Source organism: Armigeres subalbatus, chromosome 1, assembly GCF_024139115.2.
Source record: "Armigeres subalbatus isolate Guangzhou_Male chromosome 1, GZ_Asu_2, whole genome shotgun sequence".
NCBI lineage: Eukaryota > Metazoa > Arthropoda > Insecta > Diptera > Culicidae > Armigeres > Armigeres subalbatus.
This window is the reverse complement of record NC_085139.1, coordinates 189,687,888-189,709,789: the sequence shown is the minus strand read 5'-3', so window position 1 is coordinate 189,709,789 and position 21,902 is coordinate 189,687,888. Positions and strand designations below refer to the sequence as shown.

Sequence of the window (21,902 nt, the reverse complement as noted above, 5' to 3'; positions counted from 1 at the left end):
TGGCTTGTGGAGGCGATGAACCGCAAACGCGAGCAGACACAAAAACGGGGGAGACAGTCTCCAAGGGATGAGTTCCCTGGGGGCCGCTCCAAAACGCGGAGGGTTACTACCCCGAACAAGGGTAGTGGGGCTGGGAAGCTGAACCCCGGCCAGGTACCTCCAAAACCGGGGAGGAAGGACCTGGAAAGGTCCGTCCACTCAGGAAAGACGGTGGTAAGGGGTTACGGCAGGCTGAAAGTTCTCAGCCGCACCAGACCAGGGAAATAGAGGGGGATGACGCCTCCTGGACCCTGGTCAAGAACAAGAGGAAACCGAAGACGTCAAGGGCCGAAAAGAAGGCCCAGGCGAATGAGGGTAGCAAGAAGTCTAGGGTAGGCGCCAATCGCTCCAGGGGCGATGCCCTAGTCATCACGGCGGATGAGGCTAAGTACTCGGACGTTTTGAAGGCGATGAGGAGTGACGTCAAGCTCGGTGAACTTGGCGCCGACGTACGTCGAATAAGACGTACCCGGATGGGCGAGATGATCCTCGAGCTGAAGCGGGGCGTCTCGCAAAAAGGCGCCGCCTACAAGTAGTTGGCGGAGGAAGTTCTAGGCGAGACGGTCAAGGTGAGGGCACTCACTATGGAGGTGAATTTAAGGGTTAAAGACCTGGACGAGATCACCGAAGTTGAAGAGCTCGTCACGGCACTGCGGCGACAGTGTGAAGTGGAGACGCCCACCGCAGCCGTTCGGCTACGGAAAGGTCCGGCAGGGACGCAGGTAGCATTGGTTCGGCTATCTGCAGCGGACGCCTCCAAGGTAGTCAAGTTAGGGAGCGTCAAGGTGGGATGGTAGGTATGCCCTGTGGGCATATACGAGCAACCCGAAGTTTGCTTCAAGTGCCTGGAACCGGGGCACAAGCAATGGGACTGCAAATGCCCTGACAGAAGCAATCTCTGCTGACGCTGCGGATTGAAGGGACATAAGGCACAATGCTGCACGAACCCTCCCAATTGTTTGATTTGTTCCAGCAAAGCTGTGAACAGCAAGCACCCCATGGGGGGTTCGATGTGCCCGGCGTTTAAGCGTGCTGCAAAATCACAGTGCAGGTAACGCAGCTGGCTTGCTCGGCCTCGCCCGAGTGTTTGGTGTGCGCAGGTTTAGAGGAAACGGCGGAACACGTGTTGTTCGTATGCTCACGTTTTCGCGCAATGCGTGACCACATGCTTGCCACATGTGGTCTAGACACTACCCCGGACAACCTAGTTCGGAGGATGTGTAAAGATGAAGTTGCCTGGAACGCCGTTTTATCGGCTATCGCCCCAATCGTCTCGGAGCTACACATAAGGTGGCGCGTGGACTCAAGGTGGACTCAAGGATGGCTAGTTCAGGCGCAAATAAGAGGTGGTCCAATGGATCGCAGTCGGCTTCATGAGTCATACCGGTGGTCATGCTCTGTGGTCGAACTCGATCCTTTTATCGAATAAGTGGCCGCGCGAAGAACAACATGGTATCGAGTCACGATGATCGGTGCTGCAAGGACACGCAGCTAACCTCGAGGGTGCGTTGTGCACTGGCCCCCCTTTGAAGCATTACTTTCTGGTTGTACCGAAGGGACTATATGGGCTTGGCGGCAATGGAAACGGTTTAGCGGGTCGGGGATGTAGTCCTGCCTCCCTCGGTGATCCCTAACCCCGCACTTCCTGGTCAACCCAGGATGTCTGTTGAGCAGATTCCCCCTCCATTGCTTAGGAAAAAAAAAAAATAAAAAGACGCCTGAGAAGACATCTCAGATCGTGTGGGGGTCGGGAGGCGCCCAGGCAGCAATCGCCGTTCATGAGCCGGAATGACCTTGTATGGGTGAGTTTAGCGTTCATTGCATCCTCTCTACGGTTGGCCCGTGGTCGTATCCATGCCGTTAACAAGTAACAAGTTTGGACTATTTTTTTCGTTTCCTTGTTTATTTTACTCACCCCCCTCCGTCTTGTACATTCCAAGAGCTGACAAACATAAAATAAATTTAATATGTTTATCGGCCTTATTAGATTAAAGATGAAACGTTTGATATAATTATATAATAATATAACTCCCTATTGCAAGGGATTATTCAATGATGTATTCATTTGTTTTTATTTGAAGATTTTATTGCTGTTTAAGGTGAAATTATTGGGTAGTTCTTTTTTCCAACCGGTTATAAGAGATCGCACACGAAGTTTCTTACGTCCAAAACATTTTCCCGACATCTGAGAATAAACCAATTTTAGATTTTTCTCACATGAATTTTATTGTTAGAAATACGAAATACACATGCATGCTCCGCCAGTGTCGTTGCAGCTATCCAGAGCAAACTCCCCAAGCACCCATGGATCCAAAGATTTTTTGCCGGCATGGCGCTAACAGCACTTGCGCCTGGATCGCTGGCCATTGCAGTATCAGGGGCAACGCCATTGCATTGCTGATGCGCTCATAAGTACCGGATATCAAGAGCAACTTTTTGGATGGTGGTTAGGACTAGGCATTGCTGTGGAACACCAGGAGATCAGTCTTCTTGAGGAAGATAAAGGGCTCCACCGGTCCTTGGAGTAACGCTAGACCGATCATACAACCCCACAATTTCGGTAGAGGCTCTTTCCGGTTCTACTGTGATATGTGTAGAACAGAAAACAGCGTAGGGCATTGCGAGTGCCGCTGTCCCAAATGCGACAATCCCAGGGAGCTTTATGAGATCCCAGTCAGTGTTAGGGACGCGCTAGCAGATGATGAGGCTGCAATGACAGCTCTCATCTGCTTTTTGAAGGATACCAGGCTACTTGTTTGGGCCCCCAAACTCCCAAACATCTTGCTTCGGTGATAAGTTCCCGTGCCAAAAGCGAAAGGGCATTCTACAGATCAATGCCCCTCTTTCTTAAAACTTACGGACGTTAAGCCTGGGGAGGGAGGTAAGGGTTGGTGTCTGCCCAGCAAACACAAGATCGTATATCATAGCGAATAAGTGTATAAAGTAGAGGCCATATAGGTACATTTTGCATGCAGTCAAATGGAGGCATGCGCTTATATCGCCTCCACCATGTATACTTATTCGCTAACATATGCGATTTTGTGTTGGCTGGGTGCCTTAAACAGTTCCAGCCGTTTATATGCTGAGACAAGCTGCCACTCCGTCGAAGTTTGTCCATTCCTTTTTACAAGGTTTTTTTAAATTTTATATCTTTTCAGCCCTTGGCTGGCTCACCTCCGGCAACAAGGATTTCGATTAACAGTTCTGGATACTGTCCGTCCTTCGGAATTCTGAATACCGCCTATCAAAAAAATGGCGTTTTGATCCTTTCCGACGAAAGATCGAAAGATCTACAACAACAACACTTCGGCTGGATTTTTTTTGTTAAAATGACAGTTTCGCGAATAAGTAGCGTCGACTTCCACCGAAGAACAGCACACTTAGAAAGCAGAATCATAGCAGATTACATCGAGATTCAAGAAGTTCGGAGCACCGCCTTCCACGAAGACATTGGAATTGCAAACTTTGAAACAACCTTTATTAACCTCCGGGACAGCATACTGGGCTTTTATTAGCAACAAAAAGTTTCTCATCCTACCACCCGGGTCTCCGTATCACAATTTGTTCAATGTCATCCCGACTAGAAGCTCATATCAAAATTATATCACAATATGTTATTATGTTATACAACATTTTTATAACAAAATTTGTTAGAAATATGGTGCAGGATGTTGTTAAAATATCTAAATTTCTATCAAAAATTACACGACTCGAAACAAAAAACTATTAAATTTTGTTACAATTTTATCATAAAAATAACATATTTTGTTAGAAACTTATAACAGAATCAGATACAAAATACATTGTTTACTGTGCAGTTACAGGTTTTGATAGGTCTCCAGATTGTGATCAACATTTAGAAATATTAGTTTTTTTTTTCTGAACAAGAATATTTTTCAAGAACATGAAACTAAGAACATTACAAATTAGACCACTTTTCCAAATCATATCAGCGTTTGTGATATCTATATGGCAATAGACTTTGCTACATCTATTTTAATTGCCTACTGTTGGGCAATTCGGTATTAAGCATTTTTTAAATCTTATTGTGTTAAAATCCTGTTACAACATTTGAAAGATAATGGCTTCTAAGAACAAAATTGTATCAAAATAAGTTATAAAGATCACAATATGTTAAAATTGTGTTAAGTTTTAGTTATGCTCTTCTAGTCGGGATCAGTGATTTTGTTTCTAATTTTATCAATATCTTTTATTTTATTATACCAACTCTGAATATAAAATAATCGGCGAAGCCCTAAGTTGGTTCGCGAGGGGGACGGGGGCTTCTGACCTGCCCTTCCTTATAATTTAGTAAAAACTGCGAAAATCCTACAATCCGCATAAAAAACAACCTGTGTAAAAAGCGACCCCCGTATTCACCAGCTCAAAAGCGTTCCTAATTAACACACTGGATGAACATGTTCGTAATAACAACTTTTGCGCATTGACATTTTCTTCTATTGGAAATATTGGAATTTCCGTATCGCTAATATTAACAACTTTGTCATTGTGATATGTTTATCAGGACTAAGCGTGTATTTGCATATCCGATGTTCTCCGGCTTTGGGTATTGAAATGATCACTTTTTTTCATGAATGGGGAGGAGAAAATTACCTGTGGGAAAATATAACCGAGAAAAGAACAACGAAAACAAAAAACTTTTACTTCTTGTTCGTATCGCCGTTCAAAAGTTTAGATCATAGGGCGTAAAGACAAAAACCGAAAAAAACTCATTGGATTTTCGGGGTTGCACTTACATACCTTTTGGAATTAAATTTAACTTTTCTTATCAGCTTTGATGCGATTCTCCATTTAGCACGGCGCTGGCTCGCGAGTGAAACAGTGTTGTACATGTACTGTGTGTTCGTGAACGTTATTCCCATCGTGTGGTGAAATCTTCCAACTATTGTTTGTAATCATCGTTTCTCGAGGGCACCGGAATGAGAATTGAAACTTTTTTCTTTCGTAAAGTGCTGGAATTGGATTTTAGTTCTCACACCATGGAACGCATGGAGCAGTATCGACGATTTTCAATTCAATAACCAAAGGTGGGTCTGAAGAAGTGGAGTGAGAGACAAACTATCGACGATTGACTCACTTTCAATTCAGGGTGTTCTACCACAAAGCCATGGCCACCCACGGCCACCAACGCCACTAAAACCACCACCACCACCATGACAGCTTCCACGATATCTGCCATTCACCGCAGGGCTTCTCACTTCCGGTGAGTAGCGCTTGCACTTGCTGAAAAATGCTCAGCTGCCTCTGTTGATGCTGTTGTTGTTGCTGTGGTTCAAGAAGGTGACGGTCTTCGTATTCGAGTAATCTTGCAGATGCTGTTGGTGTAAAGTTTTTCGGAAGGGAGGTCGAACAACCGCCACACCGTGACTAAATGTACGTTTGCTCGCAAGAGTTTTGACGTACTTGCTGTATCCCGTGCAGGGAACATGTCGAGTAACACCGCCGTGATGCAAATCGCTGCAAGAAAAAGTTGAGATGTTCCGTTTTCGGCGCCGGAAAGAAAAGAGAAAAATCAAGAAAATCTTGTAAGTCGAGTTTACTCGCAAATCTCAGTCGGGTGCGGAGTGTGGTTTCGGCTTCCAAAGGAGGTGTGATATTAGATTAATATATTTTGAGCGCAGGAAGGCGAATGAAGAGAAAATGCACTGCCAAGGACAGATTCGACATACACAAATACTGTAGGGTAGAGGTCACAACATAGAAAGGTGCATGATGAACATTGATTGATATCGCATTTTTGTGGGAGCCGTCTTGGTAGCAGTGCCGATGAGCTTCACTACGAAGAATGCCTTGCTTCAACGATTTGCTCGATTGCTGGTAGTGGATGGTGGTGGTGATGGTGGTGGGTGGAGTGGTTTCTACAGTACATTGCGAAAGTACACACAGCTTACGTACATTGACATAGATTCACGAAGTGGGAGCTTTGGAAGAAATTGAGGAAAGTAGGAGATAGCTAGAAATGAAGACAACATAGAAGCGAGTGATATAAACATTTGTACATAATACATTGCATATGTTTGGTGCATTCAATTAGAAATATGATCATCTGACTATTTGATAAGATACCATTTTGACTCATATTACGAACGCTTAAGCAAAAATTCGTTGACCAAAATATAAAATGAATGTTTAGAATGATAAACCATGATTAATCAACCTTGCAGTAAAGGTGCTTTTTTCGTTCATAACTTTCGCTGCCATAGTCCAATTGCCGATTAATTTTTAATAGGAACCAATGGGACAGGACTCCTCATCGAATACAATCTGTTACATGAAAATCGGATATATGTAAGTATACGTGCTAATAATGGGAACTACACTTTTTGTCCACATGCACACAGACAGCACCACAATTTGGCGAGCTGAGTCGGTTTTCTCGGCCTCGTAAGTTAAATCTGTTTTAAGAGCAAAGTATGTCTAGAGCAACTTTTGAAAAGGGCGTGACAGCCAAAATGTAATCATTTCTGTCCTTCGTCCATATACATAGCTTTGACTGACTACTCATATCTATGGTTGCTACACCGCGATTGACCAGAATCTGTAAAATTGTATGAAGAATCAAATGAATGTTTGACTGGGATTGTTCAAGCATTCTCAGTGTGCAAGTTTCAGTTACTCAAATGTTCAAATGATCAATTACGGCGCCGGCCATTGTCGTGCCGAGCGAATATCCTTAGGACATCCGTCGAATATCTGAATTATCATGGGCTGTGTACTCACAAGTATGTTCTGACAGAACGAGTAGCTCTAGTGATACATAGACGATGTACCTAATATTCGGATTAGTATCGTCTCTTCCTTTGTTTCGTTTTGTCAATCGAGTTCATATTCGTGTGGTAATGGGCGCCTACTATTCGAACGCCGATTGCTTGGATTTAGAAATTCAAATCTCATTTAAATAATTTATGATTTCATTTCGTATCTCCGATTATTATTTTAACGCAATCCGCTACTACCACAGCCACGCCCTTATAGTCAGTTAGGAAGAGGGAAGGAATATTAGTAGGTGGTTTTTGCTTTTTCTAAATCCATTTTTACATGTGCATATCCACAAAAACCAAAGGAAGGATTCTCAGTTAGTCGATAGGCATCGTTCTTACTTGACCGATGACTACTGCAAACGATCAATACATAGCTTTGTACATAAACAAAAAACTGTAATTATTACATTTTGGCTGTCATACTATTTTTAAATTATGGTATAGATAAAGCTAAAAAGTATAGATAGGCTAAATACATAGGCAGTACACCCAGTTTTTTTACGCGGTTGGAATTCATTAAATTCTCGGTAAACCTTAACTTTCGCAGCTTTTTAAATACCCCCTGATTTACCCTCGATTTTTTGTAAATTTTTTCGTGGGATAAACTCATTGCTTCATTGACGCTGAAGGTCTTAAAAGACCAAAACCAAATCGTGTAAAAAACCTGTAAAAAAATCTTCTTTTTATGTCACTTATTGGGGGTCGTAAAAAATATCGAGAACGATTTGCGATTTGGGCGTAACTTCTTTTGTAAACAAACATTGTTTTGTGGATTCCGTAGAATGCAAGCGTTTTTCTCCAGAACTAATTTCCTTACCTGGTAGAGGAAAGCCTATTCTATCGGATACATACCGTGGTTTTATCAGGAAATGCTTGATGTAGCTAGAATTCGCCTTAAAATGTTTGTTTACAAAATAAACTACTCCCAAATCGCAAATCAGTCCCGAATGACGTAATAAGAATATTTTCCTAAATTACTATGTTTCCACTTAATTCATTCATCTTTGGTCCGGAGACGAGCCAGCCTCGGGCTGAAAATTTCCTTAATAAAGACACAAAAAAAAAATCATCTTTGGACAATTTTAGATACGTTACATAATCAAGGCATTCCAAAGACCCAAATTGTATATGTTATTATCACATGTTTAGGTCTTCAGGCTTCCACACATAAACTAACATTTATAGGTATTTTTGATATGGTACTTGCTCCCAGCAGTTTAAACATCAATACTCCTAAATAGCGGTTATTTATCAATCTGTACATGCCAAGAATTGGAGTACCTGTTCCATTCCGGGCCATCCAAGAATTCCAAGAACTGGAGTTCAGGCTTTAAGGACAATACGCGTAACGAAAGTCCTATTTGCTCCTTTTAGAAATCAAAAATGCTCTTAGAGAACCAAATTGAATTTGAATTGAATGTACACTCCATTCCAGGCCATTTACGAATACCATTAGCGTAACTAGCCTCGATGCCAAGAGGGGGCTATAGCCCTTTCATCTTATTTCTCTATATTGAGCTTCTTTTCAAACATTCTAAAAGGTAAAGATTATGAGGTAAAATACCTCGTAAAGTTGTCTTAGTGGCAATGTGATAAATACGGTCCAACCACCTAAGGCAATTGTGGATCAATCACACTTATCCTTGTTCTCTTTTCTCAAGCACATGCTTTTTGTTGTAGCCCACAGTATCGAAGTGTGTTTTTTTTTACCAGCCGATGATTGCTACAACGACTTAAATTGATAGCGGCTATTACGGCTATATGGCTATTACGTCTAAGTCCTGCACACTTAAACGACAATATGTGACGGATTGCCGTCAGGTTCCCGCCGATAGGCAGTGAATGTTTATGCATATTTCATAAATATTCTATCTACCTCAAATGAAACAAAAAATAATGCAACCAGGAATGTTTCAGGACTATGTCCAAGGGCTTGACGATCCCTCCTCAGGCCATCTGCGAGTTGTGGGGCTTGCCTAGGATGTGGTGGGGTTTGACAGTGGGCCCTGTTAAATTCCTATAAAAAGCTGCATGTATCCGCAAGTGGGCCCCACCAAAACGACCGTGTGCCGCTCAAAGCGCACAAGCTCAAGTCCTGGTGTTAGGTGGGACGCTAAACAGCCCTGACACGACGGCCCTTCGACGAGACAGGAGGTTTGCGCAGGCCTAATAAGCCGCCTGGAAAACCAATAATTACGAACAATGCGACTCGATATAATCGGCAAAGACCTAGGCGACGAATAAAGGATCACGATTGGAAGCTTGGAACATGGAACTGCAAGTCGCTAGGTTTCGTAGGTTGCGACAGGATGATCTACGATGAATTACATACCCGCAACTTCGACGTCGTGGCGCTGCAGGAGATTTGCTGGTTAGGACAGAAAGTGTGGAAAATCGCCATCAACCCATCAACACAAGGATGTGCGAGCTGAGGATTAAAGGTCGTTTCTTCAATTATAGCATCATCAACGTGCACTGCCCACACGAAGGGAGATCCGACGACGAGAAAGAAGCGTTCTATGCGCAGCTGGAGCAGACATACGATGGATGCCCACTGCGGGACGTCAAAATCGTCATCGGTGACATAAACACTCAGGTAGGACGGGAGGAAATGTATAGACCGGTCATCGGACCGGATAGTCTGCATACCGTATCGAACGACAACGGCCAACGATGCATAAACTTTGCAGTCTCCCGCGGAATGGTAGTCCGAAGCACTTTCTTCCCCCGCAAGAATATCCACAAGGCCATATGGAAATCACCTAATCAAGTAACTGAAAACCAAATCGACCACGTTCTAATCGACGGTAAATTCTTCTCCGACATCACGAACGTACGCACTTACCGCAGTGCGAATATTGAAACCGACCACTACCTCGTCGCAGTATGTCTGCGCTCAAAACTCTCGACGGTGATCAACACGCGTCGGAGTCGTCCGCCGCGGCTTAACATTGAGCGGCTACAAGACGGTAGACTAGCCCAAGACTACGCGTAGCAGCTGGAAGTGGCACTCCCAACGGAAGAGCAGATAGGCGCAGCATCTCTTGAAGATGGCTGGAGAGATATTCGATCCGCCATTGGAAGCACCGCAACCGCTGCACTAGGCACGGTGGCTCCGGATCAGAGAAACGACTGGTATGACGGCGAATGTGAGCAGTAAGTTGAGGAGAAGAATGCAGCATGGGCGAGATTGCTGCAACACCGCACGAGGGCGAACGAGGCACGATACAAACGGGCGCGGAACAGACAAAACTCGATTTTCCGTAGGAAAAGCGCCAGCAGGAAGATCGAGACCGTGAAGAGACGGAGCAACTGTACCGCGCTAATAACGCACGAAAGTTCTATGAGAAGTTGAACCGTTCACGTAAGGGCCACGTGCCACAGCCCGATATGTGTAAGGACATAAACGGGAACCTTCTTACGAACGAGCATGAGGTGATCCAAAGGTGGCGGCAGCACTACGAAGAGCACCTGAATGGCGATATGGCAGACAACGGTGGCGGTATGGTAATGAACCTAGGAGCACGCGCGCAGGACATGCGACTTCCGGCTCCGAATCTCCAGGAAATCCAGGAGGAGATCGGCCGGCTGAAAAACAACAAAGCCCCGTGAGTTGACCAACTACCAGGAGAGCTGTTTAAACACGGTGGTGAAGCACTGGCTAGAGCGCTGCACTGGGTGATTACCAAGGTTTGGGAGGATGAGGTTCAGCCGCAGGAGTGGATGTAAGGTGTCGTAAGTCCCATCTACGAAAAGGGCGATAAGCTGGATTGTAGCAACTGCTGCGCAATCACATTGCTGAACGCCGCCTACAAGGTAATCTCCCAAATTTTATGCCGTAGACTAACACCAATTGCAAGAGAGTTCGTGGGGCAGTACCAGGCGGGATTTGTGGGTGAATGCTCTACCACAGACCAGGTGTTCGCCATACGTCAGGTATTGCAGAAATGCCGCGAATACAACGTGCCCATCTATTTATTGACTTCAAAGCCGCATATGATACAATCGATCGGGACCAGCTATGGCAGCTAATGCACGAAAACGGATTTCCGGATAAACTGATACGGTTGATCAAGGCGACGATGGATCGGGTGATGTGCGTAGTTCGAGTTTCAGGGGCATTCTCTAGTCCCTTCGAAACGCGTAGAGGGTTACGGCAAGGTGATGGTCTTTCGTGTCTGCTATTCAACATCGCTTTGGAGGGAGTAATACGAAGGGCAGGGATTAACACGAGTGGTACGATTTTCACGAAGTCCGTCCAGTTATTTGGTTTCGCCGACGACATTGATATCATGGCACGTAACTTTGAGAGGATGGAGGAAGCCTACATCAGACTGAAAAGCGAAGCTAAACGGATTGGACTAGTCATCAACACGTCGAAGACGAAGTACATGATAGGAACAGGCTCAGGAGAGGTCAATGTGAGCCACCCACCACGAGTTTCTATCGGTGGTGACGAAATCGAGGTGGTTGAAGAATTCGTGTACTTGGGCTCACTGGTGACCGCCGATAACGATACCAGCAGAGAAATTCGGAGACGCATAGTGGCTGAAAATCGTACGTACTTTGGACTCCGCAAGACGCTCCGATCGAATAGAGTTCGCCGCCGTACCAAACTGACTATCTACAAAACGCTTATAAGACCGGTAGTTCTCTACGGACACGAGACCTGGACGATGCTCGTGGAGGACCAACGCGCACTGGGAGTTTTCGAAAGGAAAGTGTTGCGTACCATCTATGGTGGGGTGCAGATGGCGGACGGTACGTGGAGGAGGCGAATGAATCACGAGTTGCATCAGCTGTTGGGAGAACCATCCATCGTTCACACCGCGAAAATCGGACGACTGCGGTGAGCCGGGCACGTAGCCAGAATGTCGGACAGTAATCCGGTGAAAATGGTTCTCGACAACGATCCGACGGGAATAAGAAGGCGAGGTGCACAGCGGGCAAGGTGGATCGATCAGGTGGAGGACGACTTGCGGACCCTCCGCAGACTGCGTGGTTGGCGAAGTGCAGCCATGGACCGAGCTGAATGGAGAAGTCTTTTATGTGCAGCACACGCCACTCCGACCTTAGTCTGATGATAAATAAAGGGTGAATATGGGAGATAACTCTTTTGTCTTCAAACATTTTCAGTGGTTCATTTTGCTATATGTTGAAAACAGATATTACTGCAAACTAACTTTTCAAATCCTAGGGGGGGGGCTATTTTTTTCTAGGCTAGCCTCCCCCCTTTTTATTTACGCTAATGGCGAATACCAAGAATTGTACTATATGCCTTAAGGACAATACGTGTAACGAAAGAGCTTTTTGTTCCTTTCATGAGTTTAAAGTGTTTTTAGTGATCATTTAAATCAAATAGGATTTGATTTCTTGTGTAATGCTTATACAATTTGGTTGTATGGATTACTATGCTTCAACAATAGTTGCATTGATTTTTTTTATGGATCACAAGGGCATCAACCATTCTCAAAAAGTTTTTAGAGAATTGTGGTCATGCGTACAGAACTTAAGGAATGAACAGGGTGTTCAATAAGTTCGAAAACAAAATTTAATGTTTAATCTTTGTGTTTGAATGCCCAATGTTCATATACTGTATAAGTATTGGTGTCAGCTTTAGCTGCATATATTCGCTAACGAATGTGTGTCGTGTTGACATTCTGTCACTTGTTGTTTGTTTATTACGTGCTTTGATAGAGTATTAGGGCATCGCAAACAGCCGTTTTGAAGGTCTTAATCATTGCGGCGTACTACAAAACTATTTTTTTGGGGACAGTTGATTCCCCAGTGGCTCGGTGCTAATACGGAGATGAGCCCTACGTGTTCCAATAGGACGCTACCTCTTTATTACATGGAAAATGCAGTTTAAGCCTAATATGGGGACAATTTCATCAACTTTTTGGACAAAACTTTGCGGCCTTCAAGCTTCGCGGAATCGAACCCTCCTAATTTTCTTGTTTGGTCCTTTATTATAACAAAGCTGGACGAATACAAGGTCAGCAACTTGGATCAGTTCAAGACGGTAATTCTTAAAATCTGGAACGGAATGTCCATGCAGACCGTGCGTGCCACTTAGGATGGGTTTTAGAAACATTTGAAGCTCGTGAAAAAGTACAAAGTAAAGTTCATTCCAAATGAAATGTTACAAACGTTCCTTATGAACAATATTTTCAATGAAATGGAAACGGGAAAAGAAATTATTTAATCTCATTTTTTAAACATTTTTTGAAAGTGTATTCGAACTTATTGAACACCCTGTACTCCAGAGAATTCTTGAATGACTTGGAACGAAACATTTGCTGAAGGGCTATCCAATTTGACTCTTTGCATCAAAAAGGGCACACACCATTGTTAACCCTTCCGTTACCAGCCCCCCTTTTGAATACAAACATAAACATCTTTTTGGCTGTAACTTTTTTGCCTTTTAACATTTTTTATCGCAACTTTCACCAAAAGAAGCGAAATTTATTCAAGTTTTAGGAGTTTTATGGGTTTTCATGATTGAACCGGTAAACGGAACTTCCGAATACTGGTTCAAAATTCAATCTTGAGAAATAAGTAAAACCTATCATGCGGCACTTCAAACTTAATGATTTCAAAAGTTATGGCATTCTATGATAGTTTTGTATTTCCTGGACCGCATTTGAACCGATTGGATCCGGCGAAAGAATTTACCGAGTAACGATTCAAGGGTCAATTCTCGGAAACAGTTGAACCGGTACTCGGTTAATCCTTTTACCGGTTCCAATCGGTTCAAATGCGGTCCAGGAAATACAAAACCATCATAGAATGCCATAACTTCTGAAATCATGAAGTTTGATGTGCCACATGACTTGTTTTACTAATTTCTCAAGATTTAATTTAGAACCGGTACTCGATAAATCCGTTTACCGGTTATAATCGGTTTAAGTATGGCCTAGGAAGTACAAAACTACCAAAGATTGCCATAACTATTGAAGTTTGATGTGCCGCATGACGGGTGTTACTTATTTCCCAAGATTGACCTTTGAACCGGTGATTGGTAAATCTGTCTACCAGTTCCAATCGGTAAAAAAACGGTCCAAGAAGTACACAACTACTATAGAATGCCATAACTTCTAAAATAATGAATGAAATAGAATAATATTTCAATCCTGTTTAACCAAGTTGTAAGAAACCACAGTGCCACGGGTCCGATACATGATTTTTTTTGAATCCTTGTAGAAGTATTTTTTCAAAAGTTATTATCAAGTTCATCACTGGTTACAACAATTTCAAAATATCAAATTCTGACTAAATAATTGACAACAGGGATGTTATAATTTTGTATAATATACTGATATGTGCATTACTCTGTTTAATCAAAACTTGTTTGCTGTTATCTTAATACACATATAAAATAAGCATTTTTACTCAAGCAAAAAGTTCATTTGTGCAGAAACATCTACTTTGGAAAATCATTAAAGTTGCTTCATTGGACGCAATCAAGAATTCAACTCCCACTCGTTCAATTTTCGAAAATAAAAATATATTCATCAGAGTATCAAAAAACATTGTTTCAGACAGAGGCAGGCAATTAGTGCTTGTGCCGTGATTATACACTTAATGTGTAAAGATAAACAGGGGGAGGTGATGTTAATTTTGTTTAACGCCTCGTACCCTGGGAGTAGGGAACATTAAAAAGTGCGGTTATTAATAATGTATGCAGGGTCAGACTTAGTCGGAAGCAGGTCCGCAACCGACAATTTCCGGGAGTAAAAAATGTGGATTTGGTACTAAAGGTGGGCTCCCTCAACCCCTTTTCTGGTATTGAGTGTTTGGTTCATTATGAGCAATGGATGGTGATTTTGATAATTCTTCTCTCCACCTCTTCCTGCCCACAAAGAAAAACTAAAAACCTAAACGTAAACTTTCTCAAGTTGCCGACATGGTATGTCGATGACCCCAATAAGTTGGAAGGCAAACCAAGCTTCCATTGGAAAATGAAGCCATAAAGAAGAATCAATTAAATAGATACAAGGTGTACTACGATAGTTCGAATATGACCTTGCTTTCTTTAAATTTGGGCCTTTCAGGAATCAGAAAACTGAGAGGCAAAAGAAGCAGCTCGTTATTGAAGCCAATTAATAATACAATTTGTATTAATTTACTATCAGTCCTAAAACTGTTTTTGAAATAATTTCAGTTTTGTTAGGTTTTATGTATGGAGTTCTATAGCTGGAAATAGACAAACATGTTGTCTCACACACATTTAGATGTATTGCTTTAATCGTATATAACACTGAACATGTAAAATATTTACGTAATTTACACAGTTTGGGGAGAAATCTGAAATGAATCCCGTGTGTTCCATCTGCGACTGTTTCAAAAAGTTACTGGGCTCATGTGTTTTTTAAATCATGTCCAAAGTAACCTTTTTGGTTTTATAATGGTTTTGAAAATCACTTTTCGTTCTACTAGACTATTATAAAACCATTATAAAATCAAAATTTTACTGGAGTTATGTATCGCAAGAAGATTTGTTTTTTACCATACATTACAAAAAAGTGAGAAAAAAATCATAATCACTTCTGTTGAACTGTTTCGTTTGTTTAAATGCGGGACACATTTTATGACTGAATCTGTTACAAAAAGGCATATAACTAAATAACGCGGCCTGTTATACATTTTTATATCTCCCTACTCAGGTTTGGCGCAAATATTTGTGTCTTCCTAGAACGGGCTTAAGACCAGTGTGTATTGTGAGCTCCTTTGAAAGGTGAAATATATAAATGGATAAAATATGCATTGCACGCACTCTTTCCAACATGTGCTTGCGTTCCCGTTTGAAACGTGTGGATCCTATGGTAAAAATAGAGCAAAACAACGTTCCGGAACGAAAAACAGAGAATCAATTAATATTCATCGGAGAAAAAATTCCTTACTTATCGCCACATGCCTAACAAGCCTCATCATGCACGGTATCGATTCGTCTGGGTAATATTGCATATTTCCAGAGCAAACATAAATCATCGATTAACGTGTATACGTGACTTCATTTTCGGTATTTTCCTCAGCTGACCTATAATAGATGATTATGTTTTAATTTATACAATTTGACTGTTAACGTCCATCACATCACGTAACAACAAGCAATAATAATTAGTATTGATACAAGCATATGTTAGACCTGGGCACCACGCACCACTGCACTATGCCGCTGCCGTCATTAATGGAACGGCGTTCCGCCGTATGAAAATTGACCACCGTGGCTCTGAAAAGACTGTTTTAAAAATCATTCACAAATCTCAATCGTCGAGCCTTCTCGCATGAGCAAACTCGTTTGCGATTTTGAAGAAAAGCATCATTTGCCAAAAAAGAACACTTTGCTCCACTGCGAGTGTAAGCAATAAATTGCTCCCAAATTGGTTTTAGGGGAAGGGGGGGCAATATGCCCTAGCTAAGCAAACACTGCTTTGTTGTCTTATTTGTAACGCTATTCATGGGTATTTTTACATTATGCAACAGTTAAACAAGATAGCTAGTTGATGAAATTAAAAAAATTATCAAAAATCTCAATCATATTGATAATATTCACATTAAAAAAAAGTGGTGATATTTCGTTGCCGGAAAACTCATGAGGCAAAACGCCTTTTAGCAGGCAGCTCTTAGGGAACAACGTACCATGCGTCGGCACATCAGCATTCTGGTATGGACAGTGCGTGGAGACGCGAGTACATTGTAGGATAGTTCCACTAGGGCGTTTTGCCTCGCCGAAATGTTAGATGTTTCATCAAAATGTGGAAAATTTCAGTTTTTCCTACATTCCTATCTATTATTTTGACACTTTTTTCGCCTAACCTACATAATTTCACGTCTAGTTTTATTGAGGCTATCTCAAACATGGTAAATATAAGTGGATACCTGAAAGTCGTTTTGCCCCGGGGGGCGTTTTGGGGCCTCTTCCCCTATCCATTGTTCTATGCGACGAACGTCAATTCACTGTGTTTAACAAAGGAGAACAAAAGAAAACCTATGTACGATGATTCAAATGAATGATTTAACTCAGCCATGAGTTTTTGGGTGCGTTTAAACTCACGATCGATTTTAATCGCTCATGAGTTTTGACATTTTGAGTTATTTTCCAACACTCAAGACCCACTTACCTTCTATCTTCTATATAATAAAAATGAAATGGTCTGTGTTCGTAACCGCATCACTCGAAAACGGCTGGATGGATTTTCTTCATTCCTTCAGCAGTTCCATTCGTTATAGTTTCCGACGGGTTTATATGATATTACCTCATGCGAAAATCACGAGTAAGGTTGAGTAAATCGTGAATAACTAAAATGAAGATTCGTATGGGCATTTTGAATAGGTATTTTAGACCCACATTTTCGCCTACTGTGCAGGACAACGTCTAGTCTTGTATATTTTTTGTCAAAAATAGGATTTCAACAGTCTAGACCAACATTTGAAAAAGGCGTAACAGTCAAAATTTATTCCTTCTGATTCGTTATCCACATATACAGCTTTGTATGTAGACAAAGAATCAGAAGGAATAAATATTGGCTGTTTCGCCCTTTTCAAATATTGGTTTAGCAGTCAAGTTCAGTTTGATCTAGCTGTATTGTTAATTGCTAGTCATTATCTGGAATGGTATTTCTTACATTTTTAGCCAAGCTATCATGACAAAAAATGTTTACGTATACCTAGTTTAGTTCGGGAAATGAGAAAAATCCGTCATATCAACCAACCCATCGAGCTCACCTTCTTCCGACAACCGTGGTACCGTGTTTATGAGGTATTGTTTTGGGCGCAGTTCAACCATCACCAGATAGTGGTCAGAGTCGATGTTAGCGCCACGATATGTTCTTACGTCGATAATGTCAGAGAAGTGCCGTCCATCAATCAGAACGTGGTCGATTCGTGGTTCTGTCTGCAGTGAGGATATCTAGGTGTACCGATACGGAATGCTGTCTTGTGAGAAGGCGTACTCACGTTCCAGTTGCACGTAGAATGTGATAAATAAAATTCTGTATCATCATCAGTGTGGGTATCTAAAACTGATGAAAACTTGGCCACGTGGTTTATGGACGGCCCCCAATTTATCCCTTACAATAAACTTCTTGAAGCGCTACGATGCCGAGTCCACGGTCCTTAAGCATAATATCGACGAGGTTACGTGTGCTTCCCATGAAGTTGAGAGATTTGCAGTTCCACGACCCACGTTACGAATCGTCGTAAGTCCCTCTTTGTCATTGTGGTCTTCACTGATTGTTCCAGTCCGTATTCTAGGAACATGAACATGACAAGGAACAGACGTTGTTGTGTGTCGCTTCTAATATGGAGAACAGACGCTCGATCAGATTTGCATCTACGTAGAGGAGAAAATACCCCTTCCCTGTCAGCACACGACCATAGTTCCCACCGGGTTTAATTACCCGATCTTCCCTAAGATTGCTCGTACTCTGGTCTGCACCACGGGTAGGTAGGGATAGGAGGATAGGAATTGTCGAGTAAGATGCTAAGGATCGCGAAATGGGGTCCATTTTGTTCCTTCAGGAATGCGAAGTGCCAATGGTATGCATTACCCAGTGTGACGACCCCAACTACTTAAATTCCTTCAGGGGGATTCGTCACAATCTTTTATGCGGAGTCAGTTTACCTTGGCACCGACCCACACTAGAAAAGAGTTTTGCGCCCAGCAACAGAGTTTTGTTTTTTAAGTCTGCTTACTTTTGCTTTTTAAGCAAAATACAGCACTTGGCAAGGTTCTAAATAAACCGTTATGCATGAGAGAGTCATTAAGTAAAGAGAGAGAGAGAAAATTGTCAACATAACGTAGGTTAGCTATAAGTTAAACGTAAGTTAATAAAGAGTCTTGGTTGTACCACCGAACCGGAGTGGTGTTTCAATTCTAATTCGAAAAGCCAGTGCCGCCGCGCGGCCCACCGGCGGAGATCGTCGCCCCTTCGGTAGTGGTCTGTTCACCAGCATGTGCGTATTCTGGGTTGTCCAAACTGTTCTTGATCATCAATTTGTCGGGGTTCTGCCAAATCACACCAAGCGCCAATAAAAATCACCTGTTTTTGCACAAGTTTTCATATAGCAGATCCAATCGATCACATTGGATATCCTTCCACCCAACAATATCCGTATCATATCCAAGAACAAACGTACTAATGAATTAATGTGAAATGGTTTCCATTTTAATTTTACGAACAAATAATTACAAGTTAGTCAAAAAAGCGTTTGATGCGGTTTTGCTGAACCCCAATCAATTGTGACAGTAGCTGTTTCACCAATCCACTTTTCCACTTCCTTCCATTAGATCTCCTGAATGGTAAACAAACATCGGTAAATTGTATGGATATATTCTGGATCATCCAAACCATCCTTGAGTTCTGGATTTGAGATCTTCAGCTGCAAAAGTAGCTACTTTCGTCTCTCAAAGTTTATGAATGTATTCAGTCATGTGCATTTTAACTCCTGGAAGATCAAAAGATCGTTTTGATATATATAAGATTGTTTTTATATATTCAAGATAATTCAAACTATTCTTAAGTTCAGTACTTAACATCTTTGAGAGCTATTTTCTTTACTCAAAGTTTCAATATGTATCCAATAATTTGCATCCAATTTCTTGAAAAGTCAGCAGTCATAGCAGTGGCTTTTTTAGCTACCTAAAGTACCTCGTAGGAACTGGACATTTGGCTGATCCGGTCATTTGGTCGAACAGCACATTTGGCCTAATAGGACACGGCACGGCAAATGCTGGGTAAAGCGTACCATTGGTACTTCGCGTACAAGAAGGAATCTCGCGGTCCTTAGCCTCTTACCCAGCAATGTAACACCTTAAAAATCACTCAAATAAAGAATAAAAAAAAAAAAAAAAAAAAAAAAAATCTTACCCAGCAATTTCTATCCCTACCTCCCCGTGGTGCTGGCCGGGATACGAGCAACCTTAGGGAAGATCGGGTAACCAACCCCGGTGGGAGCTATGGTCGTATGCTGACAGGGAAGGGGGGTTTGCTCCTCTCCGGAAGTGCAAATCTTACTGAGCGTCTGTTCTCCATGTCAGGATCGGCACACAACAGCGTCTGTTCTCCATGTTAGGGGCGGCTGATCATCGTCCGAGTGCCAGCGAGGGACTCTAAGTGAAACTGTGCACCATGGTCCACCGGAAATAAGGAGGAATGGTGCACCGGAAATTTAGGGGGTTTGGTGTCAGGCCCTGCAAGCCAGCAAAACAAAACTCACGCAACGAACAATCAACAAGAGAGTACGAACCGGAACCATCGGCGAAGACCACTGCGACGAAAAGGGACTAGCGATTGGAAACTCGGTTCGTGGAACTGTAAATCTCTCAACTTCATCGGGAGCACACGCATACTCGCCGATGTGCTCAAGGACCGTGGATTCGGCTTCGTAGCGCTGCAAGAGGTTTGCTGGAAGGGATCAATGGTGCGAACGTTTAGAGGTAATCATACCATCTATCAGAGCTGCGGCAACACACATGAGCTGGGAACAGCTTCCATAGTGATGGGCGATATGCAAAGGCGCGTGATCGGGTGGTGGCCGATCAACAAGAGAATGTGCAGGTTGAGGATCAAAGGCCGGTTCTTCAACTTCAGCATAATAAACGTCCATAGCCCACACTCCGGAAGCACTGATGATGATAAGGACGCATTCTACGCGCAGCTGGAACGTGAGTACGACAGCTGCCCAAGCCACGACGTCAAAATCATCATAGGAGATTTGAACGCTCAGGTTGGCCAAGAGGAGGAGTTTAAACCGACTATTTGGAAGTTCAGCGCACACCGGCTGACGAACGAAAACGGCCTATGACTAATTGATTTCGCCGCCTGCAAAAATATGGCCATTCGCAGCACCTACTTCCAACACAGCCTTCCGTATCGGTACACCTGGAGATCACCACTGCAGACAGAATCACAAATCGACCACGTTCTGATTGATGGACGGCACTTCTCCGACATTATCGACGTCAGGACATATCGTGGCGCTAACATCGACTCTGACCACTATCTGGTGATGGTTAAACTGCGCCCAAAACTATCCGTCATCAACAATGTTCGGTACCGACGACCGCCGCGGTACGACCTAGAGCGACTGAAGCAACCTGATGTCGCCACTGCATACGCGCAGCATCTCGAGGCAGCGTTGCCGGAAGAGGGTGAGCTCGATGGGGCCCCTCTTGAGGACTGCCGGAATACAGTCAAAGCAGCCATTAACGACGCAGGGGAGAACAACGTCGGGTATGTGGGACGAAGTCGACGGAACGATTGGTTCGACGAAGAGTGCAGACAGATTCTGGAGGAGAAGCACGCAGCGCGGGCGGTCGCGCTGCAGCAAGGTACCCGGCAGAACGTGGAACGTTATAGACGGAAGCGGAAACAGCAGACTCGCCTTTTTCAGGAGAAGAAACGCTGCCTGGAAGAAGCGGAGTGCGAAGAGATGGAACAGCTGTGCCGTTCTCAAGAAACACGCAAGTTCTACCAGAAGCTCAACGCATCCCGTAAAGGCTTCGTGCCGTGAGTCAAAATGTGACGGGATAAGGGACGGACGAACGTGAGGTGACCGAAAGGTGGAAGCAGCACTACGAGAAACATTTGAATGGCGCTGAAAGTACAGGCAGTGAAAGTCAAGGCAGCGGAGGAGATGACTACGTCAGTTCAGTGGACGATGGAAGCCAACCAGCCCCCACCTTGAGGGAAGTTAAGGATACCATCCAACAGCTAAAGACCAATAAATCAGCTGGTAATGATGGTATCGGAGCTGAGCTCATCAAGATGGGCCCGGAAAGCTAGCCACATGCCTGCACAAATTGATAGTCAGAATCTGGGAAACTGAACAGCTAGCGGAGGAGTGGCAGGAAGGGGTTATATGCCCCATCTACAAGAAAGGCGACAAGCTGGAGTGTGAGAACTTTCGAGCGATCACTATCCTTAATGCCGCCTACAAAGTGATATCCCAGATCATCTTCCGTCGTCTGTCACCATTAGTAAGTGAGTTCGTGGGAAGTTATCAAGCCGGCTTCGTTGACGGCCGCTCGACAACGGACCAGATCATTACTGTACGGCAAATCCTTCAAAAATGCCG

The 21,902-nt window shown here is 43.2% G+C and overlaps 1 protein-coding gene across 1 annotated transcript in view; it reads right to left on the bottom strand.

The window, feature by feature from the left end:
- Positions 1 to 4,887, bottom strand: part of LOC134209274 (protein doublesex-like) — a 152,584-nt gene extending 147,697 nt beyond the window's left edge. The window contains exon 1 of the mRNA XM_062685268.1: positions 4,801 to 4,887. The gene's annotated coding sequence lies outside the window, so the exon portion shown is untranslated. The remainder of the gene's footprint in view (positions 1 to 4,800) is intronic.
- Between the last annotated feature and the right edge of the window lie 17,015 nt (positions 4,888 to 21,902).